Source organism: Hemicordylus capensis, chromosome 1 (assembly GCF_027244095.1).
Source record: "Hemicordylus capensis ecotype Gifberg chromosome 1, rHemCap1.1.pri, whole genome shotgun sequence".
Lineage (NCBI taxonomy): Eukaryota > Metazoa > Chordata > Lepidosauria > Squamata > Cordylidae > Hemicordylus > Hemicordylus capensis.
Genome location: NC_069657.1, coordinates 214292011 through 214317124, shown reverse-complemented (window position 1 = coordinate 214317124; position 25114 = coordinate 214292011). Strand labels below are relative to the sequence as shown.

Genomic DNA, 25114 nt, shown 5'->3' with positions numbered 1-25114 from the left:
GGGAGGCCAAAGGCGGTGGCGGGCCCGGCCCGGCCACAGGGAGGCCAGAGGCGGTGGCGGCGGGCCCAGCCTGGCCACGGGGAGGCCAGAGGTGGCGGCGGGCCCAGCCCGGCCGCGGGGAGGCCAGAAGCGGCGGTGGTGGGCCTGCTTGAGGCACAGATGCTCTGTTCCCGGGCCCACTAGTAGAATCTAAACCTTAAAGACATGAACTTCAACAATTAACCAAAAATCAGCCCTCTGCCCAAATCCTTTGAAAAAATTCAGGTAGCTTCCTTGCCCCTACCCGGCACTACCACCAACCCCACACCGCTCTAGGCCACCCCTTTCCCCCCGACGTGAAGCGATACACCCCCCATTCTACCTAATGGGGGGAAACCTTAAAAACGTGTAAACTTCAGAAATTCACCAAAAATCAGCCCTCTGCCCAATCACTCTGCAATTGGGGTGGTAGCCTCCACCTATTAGGCACTACCACCCCACCCCACTCTTTTGGCCCAGATCCCACTTTCTGCCCCCGATCTGCCCCAAAGACACTAAAACTTCAAAAAATCACCAAAAATCAGCCCTTTGCCCAATCCCCCTGAAATTTGGGTGGTAGCCTCCACCTCCACTACCACTAAATTTGTGGTAGCCTCCACCTCCACTACCACCCCACCCCACTCTTTTGGCCCCAGGTCCCGTTTTTCTTACCTGAATCGATTTGGATTCGGATTCGGGTAAATCCGAATCTGAACCGAATCGGGGGTGATTCGGGTGAGGAAAATTTGGGCACAGAACAGAACAGGGGTGTTTCAGTTTGAGTCTGAACCAAAACACCAAAAACACCGAATTGCACACCCCTACTCTGTGCTCCCAATTTTCAGTTTTGTTTTCATCCAACAAGGCAGGATGAAGACCTGGGTAGCTTTACCTCCTACTTTGCTTCCACACACTCACTTCTACCCAGCTTTTCCTTTTACCTTGCTTCCACACAACCAAAAATTGGGAGCTCCCAAAGCTCCCAAACCCAGGTAGAACACAGTTTTTGATTGTGTGAATGACCTCTATATCAGAAAACAGCCATGGGCATAGGCCCACATTTACAATGTGTTCTCCTTCCTGGCTCCACTGCATGATTCACTTCTCCACAGAAGAGAGAGGAGGTTGGTGGGGGAGGTAAGAAAGCATCTCACCTCATCTTGCTGGGAAAAGAGGAAGATGGGGGTTTTTTAGGGCTTTTGTGATCAACATCACTCATTTGCAAAAGAATACTGCATTTTTTTTAAAAAGGGAAATAGATATCATAGCAACAGTATGCAGAGGGAAAGTAGAGGCAGCAGAGATCTGAACAGAAAAGGAAGCAGCTTGACTGGGTGACCAGTGCAATGACCTATTAGAGCAGCTTCTGTATAAAGCAATCCCAATGCAATGCAGCAGTTCAGGGTCATTTTGTTACTTTTATTTCTATCCTACCTGTTGATTTATAGTACAATATTCAATGTGGTTATCAGAATGTATCCAAAATCACTGAATATATAAAACTATCACAGATAAGTCCAAAGCAATGACATCTAAAACCTTTCACTGGCAGCAGTAAAATCACAGCACCAGTAGGGATGTGCGAACCAGCTTGAGGTCAAACTGGTTTGCCATCGAACCAGATCCAGTTTGGTTTGACCTCGAGCCAAACCGCCCCCCCCCCCACCAGCCAGCTCAGAGCCAGTTTTGGGCTTCTAAGTTTAAAAATAATAATAAAACAGACTCACCGTCCAGGTTGGATCCGGCAAAGAAGAGGGAACAAAGTGATACACTCCATGGGGGAATGGGAGGAAAAGGTACAAATACACAACGGTGTCAGAAGAATCCCATGGGGAGATTCATACTTGTGGCTCACTAACCATTTTGCAGATGAGCATTACTTTTCATTCTAACTTTTTGAAGATTGTGATAGATTCTCTAGATTGGGATGATGGAAAGTACAGGATTTCAAAATTCTGAACATTGTATTTTTAAGGAGTGAAGAAAGTTGTATGATAGACTGAGAGAATGCAAACATGAAAAACAAATTTCATATTTTAAGAGAGTTCCTGGTCACCAAATTTCACAAAAAGAGTTGTTGTTGTTGTTGTTGTTGTTGTTGTTGTTAATTCAATTTTTATACCGCAAGTGGTTTGCAGGTGCTTCTTGTTCTCTCTACTACTATGATAAATAAGATCCCTCAAAGTGATGCAATTTCATGATGACATCATTTAAGGAGAATTCTGGGTGAACATTCATGGAAACTGGCAGGAGCCTATGGCCGCATTCTCACATAACTTGAAACCAGAGGTGTAGGGGTCTCCGGTTTCCATTTGTGTACATCCAAATGTGGAGAACTACAGTTAAGACAAAAAATGGACCTGTGGTTTCCCTTCCCAGAGTCTGATTTGTACCTTCAGTTTGTAGTGAAATTCACCTCCTGGATGTTCCGTTTAGCAGTGCCAGCATTGCATCTGAACGTGGCGCTGCAACCAGAGTTTGAGGGAGGAAGCTCCTCCCTCACTCTGGCTGCTATTGACTGCTGGGTCTGTCCTTCAGTCAAGAAAGAAGTCCCGGCAACCAGTTCCTTCTCCGCTCTGAAGTCTCACTGACTGAAGTGAGGGAGCTCTCCATGATATCTGAATTGGGATGGGAGAGTGGGGGAAGGGGGAGTGGAACTGTGGGTCCATTGGACACACAGTTGCACATTACATGTGGATGCAGACACTGCCTCTTTGGCACCACTACTGCCAAAAAGGCAGTGAAAAAAGTTAAAAGAAAGAAAGAAAAAAGGACAGACTAATACACAGCCAAGTGCTAAACAAAGAGGTTATTCACAAAAAAAAACAAAAAAAAAAACTGTGTTCTACCTGAGTTTGGGAGCTGGGTGTGCTTCCAATTTTTGGTTGTGTGGAAGCAAAATAGGAAGAAAACCCGGGTAGAAGTGATTGAGTGGAAGCAAGGTAGGAGGATAACCTGCGTAGTTTTTCCTCCTACCTTGATTCCACACAGTCACTCCCCCTTCCTCCTACCTAATTGTTCGCACCCACACAGCCAAAAATTGGGAGCACACACAGCCCCCAAACCTGGGCAGGACACAGTTTTTGATTGTGTGAATGACCTCAATGTTTTTCAATTGAATTAATAACTATTCCGTATTACTGCTGTCACTGTCTGAGTTCATTACATTTTCTCCTTCTGAGCCTTGAATAAAACTACCTATCTGGGCAACCTAGAGCCATTGTAGGGAACATCAGAAGATATTGCAATCATATTAGCAGACCTTTAATTATTCAAAACTCTTTCTGATAAAATGGTGCTGCAGGACAATGAAAGCAAGAGCTAATTCCCAACAGATTAGATTAGATTTTTCCCCCTTTTCTGTCTGTAATTATTTCTATCAGATAAGTTATTTGCTATGCAAGCTTACCTTCAAAAGCACGTTTGTTAAAAAGAGAAAGGGGAAGCAATCCTTTGTAGGCCCTACACATGATTAAACAGCTTTGACAGAGCATAATGAATAATAATCCTGAAGACCTGTCAAATGGAATTTTAAACATTTTGGCCTGTGGATCAGAAGAACATCTGGTATCAAAAACCCATCACAATTTTTGTAAGGAGAAAAAGATAAGGGGTGGCATCGAGATTTTGCAAATACCTCCTGAATTAATTGTGTGTGTGTGTGTGTGTGTGTAGCATGTGTTTTTATGTGTTTGTGCATGCTTGTGTATGCACGCGCATGTGCATGTGCACACACTACACAGCAATTTGACCAGAGCCTGCATGAAGAGCCATGATTTTTTTAAAAATGACAAACAAAAAAATTGAAACAAGTGCATTTCAATAATGCACTTTAGTATTCTTGCTGCTAGTATCATATCACAACAGATACAGCTAAAGGCTATTCACACACGCAGGCAGGCGGGAGAGGGGAGGCAGGGTCCAAGTCACCTTCCCCCTAGATGACCAAGGAAATGCTGCTGGGAGCACTACCAGATGATCCTTGCTCCTCCAATCAATGCAGATCTCTGGAGGCCAGGACGATGCATTCCAGCCTCTGGATATCCAACAATGCAACATATGATGAGCATGGTGCATTGGGGGATACCCCCATGAGACAGACCTCTAGGCACCCGTCTCTGTGTATGCTCATGCTACATGCAGCAAGCATACACATGGCCCCAGTGAGAGCAGTGCCGGCATTAGGCTCGCTCCTGGTGGTGCACATGGGGAGCCAAACCCAGGCTGGGCTGCCCTATCCTGTGTTTGGCTGCTTGTGTTCATAGCCTTCTAGTGTTAAGCAACACTATACAACATTAAGCTAGAACAAGCCAACCCCGCACAGAGCATCTGTGTCCTCTTTGGAGCCAGTGGTTACCTCTCCCCCCCACCTTCTGCCCCAGTCTCCACTTCCAGGCCCAGCCGCCTCTCCTCCCCACCGCCACTTCTGCCCCCCCCATTTCTCTCCCCCCCTCCGGGCCTTGCCTCCGCGGCTGGGCTGGGCTCGCCACTACCTCTGGCCTCTGCAGCCAGGCCTGCTGCTCCCATGACGACCAATCCTCCTGGGTGCACCTCAGCCAATCAGGCCCGTCCACCGCCCAGCCAATCAGCTGGGTGCTGGGACGCACATTCCAAGGAGCACACGGGAGAATTATATATATAGATATTAACAATGATTTTACTCTGGAGCAGCTGACAAATGTGCTGGTTAACATATTTGGGATCAGAGTGCTGAATAGTCATTGCCAGCAGTGGAGATCATGGAGTGACAAAATTATTACATGGAAGAGGTGACATTAAAGGAACCAATGCCATCATATGCATTGGTTTTTATACACGTTTATTTGGATATTAATGCCTTTGTCAGCATTGATTTTATTTGCCAAGAAAATCCAGGACATTTGATTCCCAGACTATTTTATTTGTGTTTGTTGATGATCAGGCTGGATGAGGGATAACAAATTGAGCCTGAATCCAGACAAGATGGAGGTACCTATTGTGCAGGGTTGGAATTCGGGAGACTGTTTTGATCTGCTAGTTCTGGATGGGGTCACACTTTCCCAGAAGGAACAGGTGCACAGTCTGGGGGTGCTTCTGGTTCCAAACCTGTCCCTGCTGTCCCAGGTTGAGCAGTGATCATTGATGCTCTCTATCAGCTTTGGCTGATATGCCAGCTGCATCCGTTTCTTGAGATACATGGCCTCAGAACTGTGGTACATCTGCTGGTAACCTCCACACTTGACTACTGTAATGCGCTCTATGTGGGGCTGCCTTTGTATGTAATCCAGAAACTGCAATTGTTCCAGAATGCGAGAACCATGGTGGTCTCTGGGTCACCTCAGAGAGACCATATTACTCCTGTATCAAAAGAACTATACTGGCTGCCAAAATGTTTTCAGGCAAAATACAAAATGCTGGTTATAACCTATAAAGCCCTAAATGGCTTAGGCCCTGGGTATTTAAGAGAATGTCTTCTTCATTATGAGCCTCGTCACCCATTGAGATCATCCAGAGAGGTTCGTCTCTAATTGCCACCTGCTCATCTGGTGGCTACTCAGGGACAGGCCTTCCCCGTTGCTGCCCCGAGGCTTTGGAATGTACTTTCTGTTGAAATAAGAGTCTTCCCATCTCTGACAACTTTTAAAAGGTCAGTCAAGACACATCTGTTCACACAGGCTTTTAATTAGATTTACAGTTTTAATAGTTAACGCATTTAACATATTTTAGATTTTTAATTGTTTTAATGTTTTAATTTTGCTTTAATTGTATTTTTAATGTAAATTGCTGGGAGACGTGAGTTCGGGGTGGCATAGAAAATTGTTTAAATAAATAAATAAATGTATGATTCATTTGAAATTGTTTTGGGGTGTGTGTGTGTGTGTAAGACACTGAGCTTCAGAAGGAAAGACCATTCAACAGAAGCAGGCCTGCAAGAAATCTGAACAAGAAGTATGTTAACAAGGAAAAAATAATAACAATTTTTATCAATGTGAACATGTGTGTAGAACTTTATGCTTTAATCTATCCATCTATTTATCGATCTATCTATTAAACTTCTATACTGCTCAAACGTTTGTCTCTGGGCGGTTATCATAAAAACAGTTAAAACACATATAAAAGTTAAAACAATGCAACAATGTAAAAACAGCCTTAAAATTAAAAACAGACCATTTTAAAAATCTGGGAAAGCTTGGGTGAAAAGATGGGATTTCAGGTGTTGTTGTTTTTTTAAATTGCCAGAGATGGGCAGGATCATATCTCAGTAGGGAGCATATTCCACAATCTCAGGGCAGCAACCGAGAAGGCCTGTCTCTGTGTAGCCACCAGACGAGTTGGTGGTAACTGGAGACGAACTTCCTCAGATGACCTCAATGGGCGGTGTGGATCATAGTGAAGAAGATGCTCTCTTAAATACCCAGGGCCTAAGCCGTTTAAGGCTTTATAAGTTACAACTAGCACTTTGTATTTTGCCCAGAAACCTATTGGCAGCCAGTGAAGCTCCATCAGCAGAGGAGTAATGTGGTCTCTCCGAGATGATCCAGAGACCAGCCTGGCTGCTGCATTCTGAACCAACTGGAGTTTCTGGACTAAGTACAAAGGCAGCCCCACGTAGAGCGCATTACAGAAGTCCAGTCTGGAGATTACCAACAAATGTACCACTGTTTTGAGGTCATTGATCTCGGGAAATGGGCGCAGCTGGCGTATCAATCGAAACTGATAGAAAGCACCTCCGGCCCCCGCTCAACCTGAGAAATCAAGGAGAGGTGTGAATCCAAAAGCACTCCCAGACTGTGAACCTGTTCCTTTTTGGGGAAGTGTGACCCCATCTAGAACAGGTAGATCAAGATCATCTCTGGATCTTTTATCCTCCAATGATCAAAATAATGAAAACAAATTAATACGATTCAGATATGGTGGAATAGGCTGAAATAAGCCTATCCATCTGTATACGAAGCAAACATTTTTGCTTTATTCCTTGGCCATGGTAATACTGAAATTACCCCATAGGCATTACATACATGAGATAAAAGAAATGTTAGCACAGTTACAATAATTTGTATAGCATAAATGCAAGTTTTCAACATAATTAAGAATCTAAGGTACCTGACTTCAAGAACACTAATGCAGCTGATATGCAGAGGCGTAACTATAGGGGGGGCAGGGGGGGGCATGTGCCCCGGGCGCCATCTTTTCTGGTCACGTGGGGGGCGCCGTCATGACCAATTTTTTTTTTAAAAATTGTTAATACAAATGTTTCCTGCTCGGTGCAGCAGTGCTGCAGCAGTCAAGGGAGCGCGTCGGTGCCCCCTTCCCCACGAGCGGTCCCTTACACGCCACCTGCGCCCCCCCCGCATTGCTTTGCTGGCACCTGGCGGCCAGTCAGTGGCCTGGCTTGGCAGCGGCGGCGGGCGCTTGTGAGGAAAAACCTAAGTATAATGTAGTATGTTGGGGGGGCGGGGGGCACGGTGGGGGGGGCGACATTTCAGTGCTTGCCCCGGGCGCCGTTTTCACTAGTTACGCCTCTGCTGATATGAGGAGGTAATAACTGACATCTATAAAACATGTTGCAAAGAATGTATCTCCATGTTAGCTCATCTCTCGCCTCTCCTTAACATCTAGTCCAATTTGTCCAGATGTCATTGTGATGTTATTGTATTTCCCTACCCCTGCTATTCACAGTCCAGGATGTGCTTTTGTACTAAGTATCTCAGGATAAAAGATTGGGCTGAATGAGGTTCAGTTGGTCCCCAGAATCCTAAAATCACCCTCAAAACTATTTGCTGAAAAGTAAGGAGTGCGGTGTTACCACAGAGCCTATCTTGCTGAAACTCCAAGTGAGAATTATCTACTTCCCTGTTTCTGGAAACTGTGCACATTATGACAATGTATAAAGAATAGAATGGTTGGGTGGGGGTGGATCTTTTTCTGGAAAATTGCTGAGACATATGGTCAAATCCATGATCCTTTCTTTTTTTCAGAGAGTCTAAGTTACCTAGTGGATCATCTAGTCTAATATCCTACCCCAAGAAGACAGTATTCCCAATAAATATCTGCTCAAATATGGAAATGTCCAAGGAAAGCAGATCAACAGCCTTAAGAACATACATACAGCCCTGCTGGGTTAAACCAAAAGGTGGATGTAGTTCATCATTCTGTGTCCAACTGTGACCAGCCAGCCAGATGCTTCTGGGATTCCCACAAGCAGGACATTAAGGCAACATGCCATTCTACTACTGCTGAAGTTCTCTTTCAGTTAGAAACTTTTTCCCCTCTAGTATTTTTTTTAATTGAAAAATGTTCATGTATGCTACAAAAAAAGATGGAGAAAGAACTTCAATATAAGTGATAAGCACCACCTGACCTCAGTGGGCAGGATGAACCATTGTTATCCTTTTCTCTCTGAGTCTTTTAATATCTTTTTTTTTTTAAATGTATTCTGCCCTTCAATTTTAAAAAGAAAATTCTCAGAGTGACTTAGGTTGATTAAAAGCAAATCAACAGGAGAAAACATGAAAAACATTGAATTGTGAAAAAACAGGGACCAGTAATAAAAGCATCTAAGAAGCATGCTATAAAGTGGATTCAACTGATGTTATAAAAAGCCTGAGAAAACAAAAAGATTTTCTTTTGGTGCCAAAAGGTTTTGACAGCTGAGCCTCCCTGGAGAGAGTTTTCAAGACAGGCCAAGAAGGCCACTAACATTTCTTTTTTCTAGGTGAGATACACCCAGGTCTTCCACTTGTCTTTATAGAATCTGCCTTCTGAATTCTTAATTATCTTTATGCATCTCAGCTGAATAAAGTTGTATTGGCTTTCAGTTCCAAATAAGGACTGTCTTAAGATAAAGAACAATCAGTATCTAGTCAATGTCCTAATACTGCATCCATGCAGCAAAAGGATGCCTTGCCACATAAGTAGCATCCATGCTTTGGAATTTTGGTTGGTGTTTCATGTATGGGGAGGGGTGATTTTCACTAGAAGCACTCTGACTTTGAGCAATCTGGAAACATGTCCCTGAAGGCTACAGAACCCTCAAGGACATGCTTCCAATTTGCTCAGAGTGTTCTGGGGAAGGGGAGATCAGCAAAAATGACCCCCATGTCTAACCATATGGTGAAATAGTGCTTATAAAATGTAGCTATGCTGAGTCTTTACCACAATTGGTGGTGTGTGTGTGTGTGTGCGCGCGCAAAAATATCTGATGATTCAAACCTCTTCCAGTTCAAATGTTCTCCCAGCTGGCATCCTCTCCTCAGCATCCATTAAAGTTTTTTAGAAAACAAGTAAAAATGTGACACTTCGCCTGTATGAGAGTATAATTTTTACTGCTGTTTTGTGAACAATAAAGCTGTGACTTATAGAATCCACCTTTAAAGTCAAGAGAACAAGAACAAACTCTGGGTAAAGCTGATTTCCATTTGTATGTACATTTCAAATGTGAAATGTTTCAGTTACACCTAATTGAAAATGTTCATTGGCTCTAGCTTCTAAGTGGGGAAAGATGCTTACCTGGAAATGCAGATTTGCAATAGTTCTATGGTGTATTCTTCTTGCATTTCATTGTGATTGTTGTGCTGAAGGAAAAACAAAAAAGATATGCCAATATGTCATCCCTTGGATACATTTGACTTCTCAAGCTGAACTGAATAATGACAGGAAGCCAGAGGAGAAAAAGATGGGAGGAAAGCTGATGGAGTGAAAAGGTGAACTGTGTAAAAGGTGAGCCGCTTGAGGTTTGTTTAGTAAAACAAAACAAAAAAGCCAGGATCAAGGGAACCGTAACAGAAGTTATTTAGATTTTGCATATGCCAGTGTGTGCTGAGATCATATGGGAGATTTAATTTATAACCTTTTTTATTTGCTGACTGATTAAAAAATCTTGTTGATAATTCCTCTTCTTTGTTATCCAATCAGTTAATGAATTATTATATTTAAATACTTTTGCATAATGTCAACCTTGTATAATGTCTTTTTAAGATAAGAGTTGTTCGATAACTTGGAATTCAATATACAAAGACTAACCTTCACTGTTAGAATGAAAGACTTCTTTACATATTAAACTAACATATCAAAACAATGTCAAGAAACAAACCTGTGTATTTACTCACAGTTCAAACAATTAAAAAAGTATCCCTCACTTATTCAAATTGACTCATGCGAGTTAATCAACTGAAAGCTTATTTGATTAATCTTGGTTAAACTGATTAAAGTCTGCAGCTCTTTTTTAGTGATATGCCAAGACCCTAGCTTGTTAGTTTGAGTTCCCCTCTACTCTGCTGGGGTACAGGAGTGTTATTTTTTAAATTAAGTATCATCCAGTCAGTGTCGACTCTTAGCGACCACATAGATAGAATTTCTCCAGGATGATCTGTCTTCAACGTGGCCTTTAAGGGTTCTCAGTATGCATTCATTGCTGTTGTAATCGAGTCCATCCACCTTGCTGCTGGTTGTCCTCTTCTTCTCTTTCCTTCAACTTTTCACAGCATTATGGCACAATAATGGTGGTACAAAAACTGTATACATTAAGCAACAACTCTAGCATTATTCACATACTGAGGCACTTCACACGATTAGTGTGAAGCACCTTACCAGGCTCTGCAGGGAGAGAGGGCTTAGTCCTCCCCTCAAATGATCAAGCCTGCAGCCCTGGGTGACCGGATCAGCCGCTGACATGACTACCAGTTCTGTCATGGAACCTGTGGGGGCTGTGGGGATTGGGAGCTGCACGGCCCCCAGAAGTCCCAGGATACCCTGCGTGAGCACGTGGGGCATTCTGGGGGCACCCCTGAGACAGTGAGGCTGCTTGTAGCTCCTGATCGCAGGTCTACTCATGTGTCGCCATGCGCCATGGCAGCACATGAGCAAAAAACCAAGGTTAATGGGCACTCACTCCGTTAACCTCATTTAAGGGGAGGGGGGTTTAGGCAGGCTAGCCGCCTTGGAACCACCGGGCTGGCCCGCAAGCCTGGTGGTTCCGATGATCACTGGAAAGTGAGCTAGGCTCTCTTAGCCCACTTTCCAGTGATCGTGGGAATAGGCTTATTATGTCAAATGCATGTAAGGCAGTACACTTCAGTCCTTTGTACACTCATACAGTCTACTATGTGCAGTGTACACAGGTACAGATCTGTATGCAGGTACAGTTATTCACATGTTATGCTGAATGCAGGTAGAATAGTACACTTCCTATCTGTACCCTGCATTTGAAAAACCAGTACCCAGATTCATGTTTCAAATGAATCCAGAGACACATATATCAGGCAGTATATAAATGTGATAAACAAACAAATGATCACAGGCACAGTCCTTCACACAAAGACATGTGCATGCGTACATACAACTGTATGTGTTTAAAGTATAATGTCTGAAACAGACTTGAATCAATCTTCTGAAGAGATGATACTGAGCTAGATGGACCTATGGTCTGACTCCGTATATGGCAGCTTCCTATCTTCCTGTGCTTCCTATGGCCTGCTGATTATGTAAATAGCATGTGCAGGGGGCATCTACATTAACTCCCCTACTAATGGGCAGAATCTCGCCATAAATACTGATGTGCCACTTATTTTAATGGGAGCATTAAAAAATGGCACATCTGTATTTATGGCTAGATTCTGCCCATTAGTAGGGGAATTAATGTAGATGGCCCCTGCACATGCTATTTACAAAAGTAAAAGCAGGCCTGCTGTGGTCAAAGGTGTGATTAAAGTCACATATAGTATGGCCCCTAAAAAAACTAATATAACTAACAAAAACATCCTAAAATGCAAGTAGAGATATCTCTGCTATTGAAATCAGTGAGATGCTTTTGCTTGACTGAATCCATGCAATATTTGCAGCATTGGACTAGGCTGCTTGTGTGGAGCACTGGGGTCCGTGCAGATCCCAGGACTCCTGTCCTGCCTAACCCCACTCCCAAGCCTGTTCTTAGCCAAGGTTAAGGAAACAAGCATTAAAGGAGCCCGAGGAGACACAAAGATGGGCACCTAGAGGGCCTATCTGATGGGGGAATCACCCAAGGCTCTGTGCTCATTGGAGGATATCTGGAGACCATGAAAATGAGTCCCGGTCTCTGTTGATCCGTGCTGCTCCTGACAGCATGGGTCATGGGGTCGTGTGGGTGTTTGGCTCATGTGCTGAAGCAAATAACATTGATCATCTGGGAAAGGTAGGTTGAATCCTGTCTCCCCTCCCACCCACCCAACCGCCCGCCCACCCACCCATGCAGTCGTGTGAATAGCTCCATTAAATGCATAGTAATATTTCACAATTATTTGATTAACAATGTAAAGTAATCTATTTAGTAATCTTTTGTTGTATGGACATTTATCCAAGTGGGGATCCTGTAGAGAGTGTTGGGGTGGAGTCAGAAAGAAAAAAAGGAGCAAAAGGAGAAAGAGAAAAAATTGATTTGCTTCTGAATAGTTAAAACAGCATCATCTTTCTTATAATATTTCTTCATGTTTACAAGGAAAGCAGTTATAAAACATCTGGCGATGAGATTTTGAAGCAGATATGTATGTGAGCCTGCATAGCTTGTGAAAGTGCCTGGATCTTCCTCTCATTGCATTACTGGGTCTAAATTGTTGAACTGCTGCGTTCTACTATTGCTGCTGCTGATTGTTTCTCCAGCTTTCTTACCTGCACAACCCCTGAAGGTACATTTTCCCTTTCCTACCAACTTGGAAGGGGGTGCCATCTTATGAAGTTGCTCTTCACACTTCAGATGACTGTTTCAGCTCTACTTTGAATGTGATTGCTGAATGTTACTAGTTCTCTTCTAGATCCTAACTGCCTGATGAATCCATTGATCGATATGTCACAGCACTGTGTGCCTTAAGTGTAACCTGTGACTTTGCTAACTTTACTGATGAAATGATTAGGGATCCGATTGTTATGAAAACAAACTGCATGAAAAACTGATGCTGGAAGGGAAAGCTTACTTTCAATAAAGCTAGAGAGGCAGGGGCGTAGCTGGGGGAGAGGGGGCCCGTGTTCATCCCTCTCTCTGGCGGCCCCCCAGAGTGAGGGAGATAATGAAGGAAATAGGGAGGGGTGGAGCTGGAGGGCCCTTGGGAGCTGGGGGCCAGTGTTCTTTGAACCCTTTCGCTCAGTTATAGCTACGCCCCTGTATAGAGGGTGGAAAGTGCTGTTCACTATGCCAAATTGCTTTCTTTGGTAACCAAAACCAACCTCCAAGAACTTAGTTTTTTGAGTAAGCATATGAATTAGTGCATATGGATTATAGCATATGGTTTGATCTTACAAATCTCAGTATGGTTTATTTATCTTCTTGTCACTCCATAACTGATTCACATTATATGACAAAGAGGGAGCAGATGAACCACTTCCTGACAGCATTTTAAGTGTGACAGAGTCTGCTTCTGCACATTGTCAAGTAAAATATAATGGCCATGGAGTGTATATGATGGCTGATTCTGGTTCTCCATACACTATCATTTCTATTCTGATTTACAAGAAACTCCTTACTACATCAGATCTGCACCTTCAGACATCCCTCCATACACTATCATTTCTAATCTGATTTACAAGAAACTCCTTACTACATCAGATCTGCACCTTCAGACATCCATCCATGGGGATATGCAGGTTCCCCTACTACCACAAATGGATACTTCACTGCTATCCTGGAATACAAAGGACATACTGCAGAAGGGAAAGTGTACATGCCACAAAAAGGAGTCTTAATATTGGGCTGGAAATATCAGCTCTAATACGAATAGTGTGAGACCGAAATAGCATAGAACCTGTATTACAAATGATGGAGCATTCATATGATGGGATTATTGTTGATTTCTTGGAGCTGTTGCTGATACCCCTGGCACTGCCATCCATTTCAAACATAAAATTCATTGTGCCAACCACTTAAAGAGGAGCTTTTAAGACTACAGCATGCTGGCATCATAGAGCCTGTAGATTCATCAGAATGGGTCTCTCCCATTGTTCTTGAGCAGAAATAGAATGTGTGAAGACTTAAGAGATGTGAACTCTAATATGGTAGTGGATTGTCATCCATTACCCAATATCAATGAAATGATGCTTACTCTGAAAGAGGCCTCAGTGTTCAGAACTTTGGACTTGTCTTCGGCCTATCATCAAATTCCTGTTCTGAAATGTTCTCGCAAATGCACAGCCGTCATTACCCCGAGGGCATTTTTCAATTCAAAAGATTGCCCTTTGGATTAGCCTCGGCATTTTCGGTATTTCAACAAATGATGCATGCAGTCTTTGGGACTATGGATGGAATCACTTACTTTCAGAATGACATTTTAGTGTATGGCAAAACTATTGAGAAGCATGATGCTAAACTGACAGAAGTCTTAAGAAAACTCTGACAACACAGACTTAACTATCTCTGCAGAGAAATGTCAGTTTTGCACACACAGTGACATACTTGGGATATATAATATCTCAGAGTGGTGTACTTCCCAGAACAGAGTTGGTGAAAGCTATTTGGGAAGCACCAGAGCCACACAACAAGGATGTACTTCACTAACTTTTAGGATTCTCTGAGTATTACTCTAAATTTGTTAGACAATGTGCCTCGAAAGTTGCTACATTATATTTTTAATAATAATAATAAAAGAACATAGCATTGAATTGGGATGCGTCCTGCAAGGCTAGTTTTCAGAATATCAAAGCGGCCATTGCTGAAAGCCCTGCTCTCACTTATTTTAACACTAACAGGCACACTATTGTAACCACTGATGCTTCAGAATATAGTTTGGGTGCTGTCTTAACCCAGAAAAAGGGGACAGGGAAGTTACAGTTGCCTTTGCTTCTAGAGTGCTTATTGCATCAGAGAAGATGTATTCTGTCTTTGAAAAAGAAGCTCTAGCATGTTTCTCAGTGGTGAGGCACTTCAGGACCTACTTGTGGGGCAGAAAATTCACTTTACAGTCAGACCATAAACCCCTATCTGCTTTATTTACTGCTCAGGGATCAAGTTGAGTAATCCCAAGAATAGCCAAATGGATCACCAGACTTATGGACTTTGATTTCCAGGTAGAATATCTGCCAGGTCTTCAGAATACAACTGCAGATTGTTTATCTCAGCTTCCACGCCAAGAGGAAATCACAGAAGAAGAGGATGGAGGAGTAGTAATTGTGCAAATAGCTTCATTCACTCATGGAATGATCACATCTTTTGAATTGAAAGCAGCCCTCAGTGCTGATCAAGTGCTTACTGAACTTAAACCCTACATAACTAATGAATGGCCTTGCAAAAACAAGGTACTTGAACATCTTCAACCATACATGCACATAGCAAGTGAGCTGCCCCTTCTCAATGAGCTGGTGCTGAGGACTGATCATTTGGTGGTGCTAACCTCTAGCTCCTTACAAGCAAAAATGATCAAAATGGCTCATGAAGGTCACCTGGGCACGAATTTGATTAAAAGATGAATCAGAGAAAGTTTCTTTTGGCCAAGTATGGACAAACACATTGAAACTGTAATCAGGAACTGTATGGCTTGTGCTGTATCTGACAAATTGCAGAAGATATTTATTATTCCCTTGACTCCAGTAGAGTATCCAAATGGTTCCTGGGGGGAAAATTGCACTGGATATAATAGGAATCTTTGATAACCAACCCACAAAGCAAAGATTTGACATTGTGATTTTGATGGTGGGTTACTATTCCCGGTGGCCAAAAGTTTCCTTTGCTGACAACATTAATAAAAACAAGGTGATCCAGTTCTTGGCTGCAATTTTTGCAAGATAAAGTCTTTCTAAAGAACTAGTGACTGACAATGGGATACAGCTTACCTCTTTTGAGATGGAGCAATACTTGCATAACACATAAGACTATTTCCTTGTACCATCCTGGAGTAGGGATGTGGAAACCAGCGCAAGCTGATGCACCATTGGCCAACTTGAGGGCTCGCCCCCGGCTCAGCCCCTGGTTCAGCTCAAGCTCAAGCCTAAGGCACCCCACCCACCCCCAGGCTGGTTCATGGGTTCTAACAAAATAATAAGAATTTTAAATATTTAAATTTTTAAAATCTGCATAACACCCCCCCTCCACACACACACACAGAGCTGTAGAAGAGTTATGTAGATGGCCAGTGCACATAAACAGCAAAGAGGCCCAGAATGGTCCCAAAACAGACTAAAACAGCCTGAACTGGACTGATTGGAGACCGGGGGAGGCTGGAGGGGAAGAGGGAACCACCAGAAGACACACACACCCCCATGGCCATGGCAGTGCCTCCCAGAGGCAGTGAGTTTCTAAACAAATTTTTTTTTTCATTTGAACCCTCAGATCAGCTCGAATTCAAGCCAAACTTGGGGAGGGGTGTGTTTGGGTGGAGGGAACTGAACGTGCCCGGTTCCATTTGAGTCCATTTCAGACTCAAACTGAACCAGGAATACCAGTTTCATGCACACCCCTATACTGGAGGGAATGGCTTAGTAGAAAGAATAAACAGATTCATGAAGGAAAGTTTACAACTGGCTACTACTCAACAATGACCCTGGGAAGAGGCAATCTGTGAAACTCTATTTGCTTAGCATCCTCAGTCTACTACAGGAAAATCACCATTTGAACTGCTGAGAGGATGTGAAGCTACCACCAAATTTACCCAATTGCAGCAACTGATAGGGCTTTCCATGCCATCTTACTCTGTGGATGCAGAGATTCGTGACAGGGTAAGGGAGAAGCAACAAAAATATAAATGGTATGTGGATTGGAAACAGGGTGCGAAACAGTGAACATTTCAGACGGGGGGCTTTGTTTGAGTCCCGTTGCCTTATAACGTGAGAAAGGTATGTTCTCAATATTCTGGACCAAAACAAATAATCAAAATCCGAGAAGATTCTGTCATATTGGATGATAGAACAAAATGGAACCATTCAATACTTTCCATCATGCATACTATGAGACAAGAGGGAGGGGAGTCTGATCTCAAGAGAGGAACTGGAGAGGAATTTGATCTTGCCTCCAGTTTTTGACCTCAGAGATGAGGCTGATGAAAATAATGGACAATCCTAGGTACCAGAAGAAAAATCACAAAGAGCTCCTTGCCAGAGAATCCAAGACTTAGGAGAAGTGTGTGTGACAGGAGACCACCTGTCTCCTGTCAGTTCAAGACTTTGTCACTAAAGGTTAAATTATACAATTACTACGGACTAATAAAAGACACACAGAATGTTATGGATTATCTGTAGGGGATATTGCAGGAATGATTATGGTCTGTTTACAATGTAATGTTTTGAAATTTAATGGGAAATTCTACTATCATGAGAGAGATTTGGCTATGGGTAATCGTTTGGTCCCCTTCCTGGCTATTAGTTATATGAACAATTTGGAAAGTAGGTATATTACCCAGGATGTAATTTTATATATCAATGACGTAATAATTATTACAAAAACTAAACAACATGTTGATGAGATATTTAATTATAATAAATGAAGGAGGGAGTATAAGCTTGACCAGGGAGGAACCAGATAATCAAGGGTGGTTACCTTTCCTAGAGATAGAAATTTGTCTTGGGATGGGCAACATGGAGACTACATGGTATAGGAAACCAGGTAAAAAAGATTTAATCATAAACAGCACATCTGCACACCCACAAACAACTAAAACACAAATGGTTTAAAACATTGCTAAAAGGGCAGCTGAAGTTTCTTCTCAGGAATACAAAGGGCAAGCCATAGAAAGAGCCAAACATCTGGCAGAGGTTAATGTGTATAAATTCCCCTTAAGAAGATCAGAGGGAACTAAATATGTAGAAGGATTGCACATTCTGAAAATCCCTTTTATTTCAGATAATTGTATTAAGCAGTGCCAGAAAGGTTTAAGGAAACATGGGATCAAGGCAAATGTGGTATGTCAAACAGCCAATACTTTAAAGCAACAGTTAGGAAGATCAAGATTATATGACAAAAGGTGTGAAACCAAAGCTTGTCCAGCTTGTGAAAATGGGGAAGGGAGTTGATTACTAAATCACTTGTGTGGAGTGTAAGGAATGCTATATAGGAGAAACTGGAAGACATTTAGTCACCAGATTTAAAGAATATTTAGCATACTCGAAATACATAAATAGGGAAAGACCTTGGTCAACACATATGAAAAATAAACACTATGGAGTAACAATGCCACTTAAAGTGTGTGTTCTGGAGTCAGAACTTTGCATGCTCAAAATAAAGATTAGAGAAGCGTTATAGTTAGACATACTGAGACCTGTGGTGAATGGCAGGGAAGAACTTAAAGAAACTCTAAAGTACATTGGTACATTAAAGGGTGTATAAAGGAATTTGTTCTCTAACCCTCCTCCCTCCCCTTCCTTGTTTCTTCTCTTGTTAATGATAAGCAGGCATAACTGTGTGTTATCTGTCTCTTGATTTGATTGGGGAGACTTTCAAATATAAGAATGCATTTAAACAGTGGAACACTGAGGCTGATGTGTTTATGTCAAAAGGTTTGTTTTAAGTTTTTCTTATGTTTTAATCTCATTTTATGCAATAAAGGAGGTCTGGAGAGGAGCATAAATTAATTCAGTTTTGGTGGTTATCAAGGGGAGGGATGTGTTGTATTCAATCTAGTTATCTCTTGTGTTTTGTTGTTTGAATGTGTGTCCCAGTGGGGATCCTGTGGAGAGTGTGGGGGTGGGGGGAGTCAGGGAAAAAAGGAGGGAAAGAGGAAGGAGAAAAAATGGAGTTGCTTCTGAATAAAGCCTTAGTTAAAGCAGCGTAATATTTCTTTGTGTTTACAAGAGAAGCAGTTACAAAACAATTGAAGAGATCTAAGTTCAGCCCGTAATTTCTTGCATTCTGCCAAAATATCCCACAAGCACCAACTCTCTGATTAAAGTCCTGTGTTTTAGCTGATGTTCAAAGACAAGCAAAGGCTGATGTCAAGATTCTGAAGGCCAAAACATGACAAACTTCTTTAAAGTGCGAGGACTTTGGACTATCTATCAGATTTTGCAGCTCAAGTCTTCTTGACAGTCTTTTGATTTGTTTGGTCATATTACATTCTCACGAGGCATTCTGCCAAAGTTACAAAATGGTCTCCTGGGACCACAACCAGAGAAACTGTCACTGTAATACAAAGGGGAAATCCTGGTTAAAGAGTGCACCTCTGCAACACATCACCAGAGAAGAGGATTAAATTAAAAACAACCCCACAGAACTAAAAGTAACCCTTCAAAACAGTTTATTCTAGCCATCATGTATGGCTGTGGCCTAATTTTCACTGAAGTGGAAAACCTGTGTCTGAGCTGAACAACTTCACACTGAAATGTGTGGGGGGTGGGGTGGGGGGGGTGGGGGTGGGGTCCCCATGTATGAAAGATTCCTTCCATACCAAAAACTGTCAGGAAGAAAGGTCCTAACTTAGGCTTCTTCCATTCTCTAGGCACATGGAATGTTGATATGGAGGTGCATTAAATCATGAAAGTCTTAACTTGCAAACTGAAGTGGTACAAGCCTGACAGATTTACTGCCTCTGTAAGAGTAGGCCAGTTTCCTTCCTCAAATAGTGGGCAGGTCTGAATTCCTCAGGAGTTTTAACAGTATGATATTGCCAAAGAATTCCATTTCTTACCATACCCAACCTTCATGATTTAAGAGGGCAGTGGACAAGTTGAACATGTGGATGGATATGTCCTGCATCCTAACATCTTTTGGTATTTGTAGCTTCCATCATTAGAGCTTTTAAAATCTCAATTTATACTACTAGCCTTTGTAAATAGTTTCCAGTAAAATCCAGTTATGCCAGATATTTTGGTCGGGTGTGAGGAGTCTGTGGTGATGATGGGGAATCTGTTTACTCATTTTGGATGTCCAGTCAAAATCTGCAAGATGCGTGGTGCAAAAAGCTTGGAGGCCTCCAGACCAGTGCTGCCCTGGAACCCAAGTTCTGGATGATGTTGTCAAGTATGTCAGCACCTGGAAGCTGCTAAACCAAGGTGCACTTGGAGATCTACACTAATTTCTGTACACCCAAGAATCGGTCTATTTCCCCTAATTTTATTGTGTGGGAGTTCATCAATCCCTAGCCTTTACATATTTAGGATGCAGGCTTTCTCAAGTGAGAGGTACTATGAGGATTTTTAAAGTTTGTTTTAATAATTTCTTTGAACACCTTCAAGTATACTTTCATTATATCCCCCTTAATCTCCAAGAAATGTGAGGACTCCTTGGCTCCTTAATGGCCTCATCCCACAAGCTGCTGTCTTGAAAGCCTTGAGGCTACCTCTCTAATGAGCTATGTATGAGTTTGCTTTTAATGACTGTTTAGAAACTGACACTAATGCAGAACACAACAAACTCTCTACAGGAGGATGTCGTTGAATAGGAATGTATTACACATTCGCATTTCGTAGTTTGCTCTGATTTTCATAGTTACAATAGAGCCTTATAGTTTTTTGAAGGCATCTGTGTAAGGTTCAAAGTTTTAGAGGCCTCAGTTATAAGAACATAAGAACAGCCCTGCTGGATCAGGCCCAAGGCCCATCAAGTCCAGCATCCTGTTTCACACAGTGGCCCACCAGATGCCACTGGAAGCCTACAGGCAGGAGTTGAGGGCATGCCCTCTCTCCTGCTGTTACTTCCCTGCAACTGGTGCTCAGAGGCATCCTGCCTTGGAGGCTGAAGGTGGCCTATAACCCTCCAACTAGTAGCTGTTGATAGACCTCTCCTCCATGAAGTTATCCAAACCCCTCTTAAAGCCATCCAGATTGTTGGCTGTCACCACATCTTGTGGCAGAGAATTCCATAAGTTGATTATGCATTGTGTGAAAAAGTACTTCCATTTGTTGGTCCTAGATTTCCTGGCAATCAATTTCATGGGATGACCCCTGGTTCTAGTGTTATGTGAGAGGGAGAAGAATTTCTCTCTATCCACTTTCTCCACACCATGTATGATTTTACAGACCTCTATCAGGTCTCTCCGAGTCATCTTTTTTCTAAACTAAATAGCTCCAGGTGTTGTAGCCTTGCCTCTTAAGGAAGGTGCTCGAGGCCCCTGATCATCTTGGTTGCCCTCTTCTGTACCTTTTCCAGTTCTACAATGTCCTTTGTAAGATGTGGTGACCAGAATTGTATGCAGTATTCCAGGTGTGGCCACACCATTGTTTTGTATAAGGGCATTATAGTATTAGCAGTTTTATTTTCAGTCCCCTTCCTAATGATCCCTAGCATGGAATTGGCCTTTTTCACTGCTGCCGCACATTGAGTCAACACTTTCAATGAGCCATCCACCACGACCCCAAGATCCCTTTCCTGGTCAGTCACCAACAACTCAGATACCATCAATGTATACTTGAAGTTGGGGGCTTTCGTCCCAATGTGTATCACTTTACACTTGCAAAAATTGAACCTCATTTGCCACTTTGTCACCCACTCACCCAGTTTGGAAAGATCCTTTTGGAGCTCCTCACAATCCATTTTGGATTTCACTACCCGAAAGAGTTTAGTATCATCTGCAAATTTGGCCACCTCGCTGCTTACCCCTGCTTCTAGTTCATTTATTAATAAATGTAAAAGCACCGGTCCCAGAACAGATCCCTGGGGAGACCCCACTTCTTACTTCCCTCCACTGGGAAAACTCTCTGTTTATACCTACCCTCTGTTTCCTGTCCTTCAACCAGTTAGCAATCCACACATGTACTTGTCCCCTTATCCCATGACTGCCAGGTTTCCTCAGGAGTCTTTGATGAGGAACTTTGTTGAAAGCTTTTAGGAAGTCCAGGTATACTATGTCAACTGGATCACCTTGATCCACACAATTGTTGTCACTCTATAAGAACTCCAAAAGTTTTGTGAGGCAAGATTTACCTTTGCAAAAGCCATGCTGGTTCTCTCCCAGCAGGGCCTGTAATTCTATGTGCTTTACAATTATCACTATCAAGCCCTAAATGTCTTCAGAGGACTTTGGTATCAAGCTCTCAATGCCTTCATACCTTAGAGGTATGATGAAGAATGTCCTCCTGTCTATAATGTTTCTGTTGCAGGTCTGTACAAATGAGGATGTGCAGAGAGAGGAGTGGCTTCATAATAAAGTGAACTGAGATGATTGACTCCGGTGGCATATTATCAGGGGGTGGCAAGGACTGCTCCCCTGCCTCTTCCCTGCCACCACCTCTGCACTTGGCTCCCACCCTTTCTGCCCTGGCCTCATCTATGCCATGTCCAGCCTTGCCACTCAGTGGTAGTGTGGGAGCTGCTGTTCCACCTCAGTGCACTATATTTTAATCAATCTTCATTATGGTCTCAGACCAGCACAAGGTAAAAGGAACATTCGACAGGTGATATTAAAAGAGATAATAGTGATAGAGTCTATGCCTATTAGCATAAAGATTGCAAGGTTACTATGAAATTACCATAAGTTTAAAAATGTTGAATGTCTATAAAAAGTGATAAAGGACCTATAAAATTGCTAAAACATAAGCTTGTGACTATTGAGTCACGGAAGGGCTAAAATCTATGAGAAGCTGTTGAAAGATCCAATTGGGTGGACCATTTGATGTGGCAGGCTCTTCCTGCTGGTAGTATGTGAGGTTGGTAAAGAGATTCTGCATGGAACTGCCAAGCAAAAGGTTTTATGCATAGGATGACTGGAAAATGGTCACTGTCGAATTGAGGTGTGACTACAAGGTGCTACAATTACATATTCAATTACACTTTTTTTGGTCCTGGCCCAGAAGGTAAATTCTGCAGGGTGGTTGGTTTCAATGGGGCAATTAAGAATGTGGAGACTAAGTCTGTTAGAAGCTAGCATAATTTGATTTCTTGTCCTTCAAACAGAATGCTAAGGGGAGTAGGTCTGCTTCAGGATTGGGCAGGCAGCATTGTTGGCGTGCGTATAAGGTGCCATTGTAGGGACTTATCTTGGCATTAAAATCCCCTCCTACCACAATATAGGCATTGGTGAAGGAGGATAGGAGGTCAGTCAGGTAGTGTTCCAGTTCATGCCACAGTTTCTTGACCAGAGATTTCCATCTCTGGGGGGATAGATAGATATTGATTGCTAGCAAAATGCAGTGTCTGAAGTGGATTGCCACCACCATAGCATGTTGCTTGAATGGAGGAAGACTTGTGGATGATGCAAGTGGTGGAAACTAATGCTCCCAATCCACCCTTGGGTCTGCCCCTGCCCATGCTGGCTTCTGCTTCCAGTGAGTATGAGCCGTTAAGTGCTAGGTCCACAGATGTCCAGGTTTCCTGCACCATTATGATGCCATGCAAACAAATGTGGTTTATGAACTCCCTAGAGCTGGAGTTCCAGCTCGCCACATTCCAGGTCAGGAGGGAGAACTTATGCTGGTCTTTTGGATGTCAATCTGTATTGGTATCGGCAGGGGCCAGTGCAGGGATTCCCAGTGGGGCAGTAATGGGTTGGATTCAGGGAGCCACACAGTTGAGGAAGGTAGTTTCTCGGGTGGGTTCTGCTGCAGCTAGTTCCAGTTGTACTTCTGACGATGCAACAGGCAGAGACCAGAGATCGTTATCATCATGATTCTGGCATGAAGATGGTGGAAGCACGGAATCTTGAGTTCTCAGCTCAGGTGCCGTCAAACCTCTCTCCAAGCATACAAACTCCACAGAAAAAGCAGGCAGCTCCTGCATCTCAGCCAAACAAACTGAAGAAATTTGAGTGATGTCATCAAGATGAGAATCACTGGCAAACAACATTCCAGGGCCCATAGTAGACAAGGTAGTGTCCCTGGAGGTTGTGTGTGGTAACAGCTGCTTTTGGGATGATGAATATGATGTAGAGGCCCTTTCCTCTGTGATACCAGTGTCTGTATGTAGGATCTGAAGCTCTTCAGCACCAATAAGAGGTTGGCATAGTGATGTTATGAACTGGGGCTGGGGTAGCTCAGGGGCCCCTTCCTTTGGGGTTTCTGTGTCTATGCTGAGCGTTTGAGGCTCTTCAGCACCAGGAGGGAGCATAGATAGAGCTGTCTTGGGTTGGGGCTGGGAAAGCTCTCTATCCCTGCTCCTTGAATTAGCTGGTGTTGGGGGTGGGGGGTGGCTGGGTTCAGTGATGACCAAATCACTGTCTTCTTGTTCTGTGTCAAAATCAGAAAAATGAACTGATAGTTTCCTCCTGGGTCTGGGAGAGGTTACAGGATGGTGCCCAGCAAGAAGGTCATCAGGTCATGCTCCAGGGGATGTATTAGGGCTTTGGTAGTTTAACTAATGTGGCCCTCAGATGAAGACTGATGATGGAGGGTGTCATTGTCACTGTCTGTGGATTCAAGTTCTTGGGGTGGGGGAAGGAGTGTCAGTGGCTGTGGCTGTTTTTTAATCACTGTGAATAAATTCCCCAACCTAAAGCTCTATGATCAACACATTTTCCAGGCCTTAAAGAGTTAGACTGTGGAGGTAGCTGAGATCAGCAGGGTCATTTGCATGCTGTTTGCTAAGGCTGGATCTCATTTCCTTGGCAACTTTATCATCAAGGTCATTTTCAGCAGGAATGTTTTGGCTTTTGGTCTTTGCTGCAGTTAGAGGCCAAATGATGTTGTCTTTAAACACTCTATTGGGTCTAATGTTAAAGTCATAGAGAAAGTGTCCCCAATACGAAGGAGGTGGTGTGGGAGGGTGGGATGTCTGAAGATGAGCAGAAATCTCTTTAAACCTGGACAGCTTGGCAGAAATTAGATCAGGTCCAGGTCTTCAGATCTGAGATGGCAGTTTAACAGTTGTCTTAGAGAGTTAGTAATCAATTTACAATTAGCCCATCTCCTGACATTAATCAGGTTCATTTCTATTTGTAGTAGCAACTAGGAAATTTGAAGCACACAAATTGATTTAGATGAATAGGTTGTTTTGGGCAGTCTAGCGTGTGTCCTGTTATTTGGCAGAGGTCCCAATGGGAACTGAAGAGGGAGCTGCCTGGATATTGCCGGGGGCTGTGTTCAGAGGTTTAATTTTATATTTATGTAGCACTAATACTCATAGGCATGCCCAAGCTTATCTACTTTCATAGAGATTGTGTTTAAATGCCCTAACATTTGTATGACCATTTTTCTCAAGTAAACATGCATCTCCTAAATATTTTGGTAAGAGTTTATAAGAGTATATGCAGGGATGTTTGCCTCGCTTAGGTCCACTTTCTCACTTTCTCCTTTCTCTTTCTTT

At 43.0% G+C, this 25114-nt stretch overlaps 1 long non-coding RNA gene across 1 annotated transcript; it reads left to right on the top strand.

The window, feature by feature from the left end:
* The first annotated feature begins 4664 nt into the window (after nt 1–4664).
* LOC128341114 (uncharacterized) lies at nt 4665–10145 on the top strand. The gene is made up of 2 exons (XR_008314215.1): nt 4665–4787; nt 7977–10145. It is a non-coding gene; the product is annotated as an uncharacterized LOC128341114 (long non-coding RNA).
* The last annotated feature ends 14969 nt before the right edge of the window (nt 10146–25114 follow it).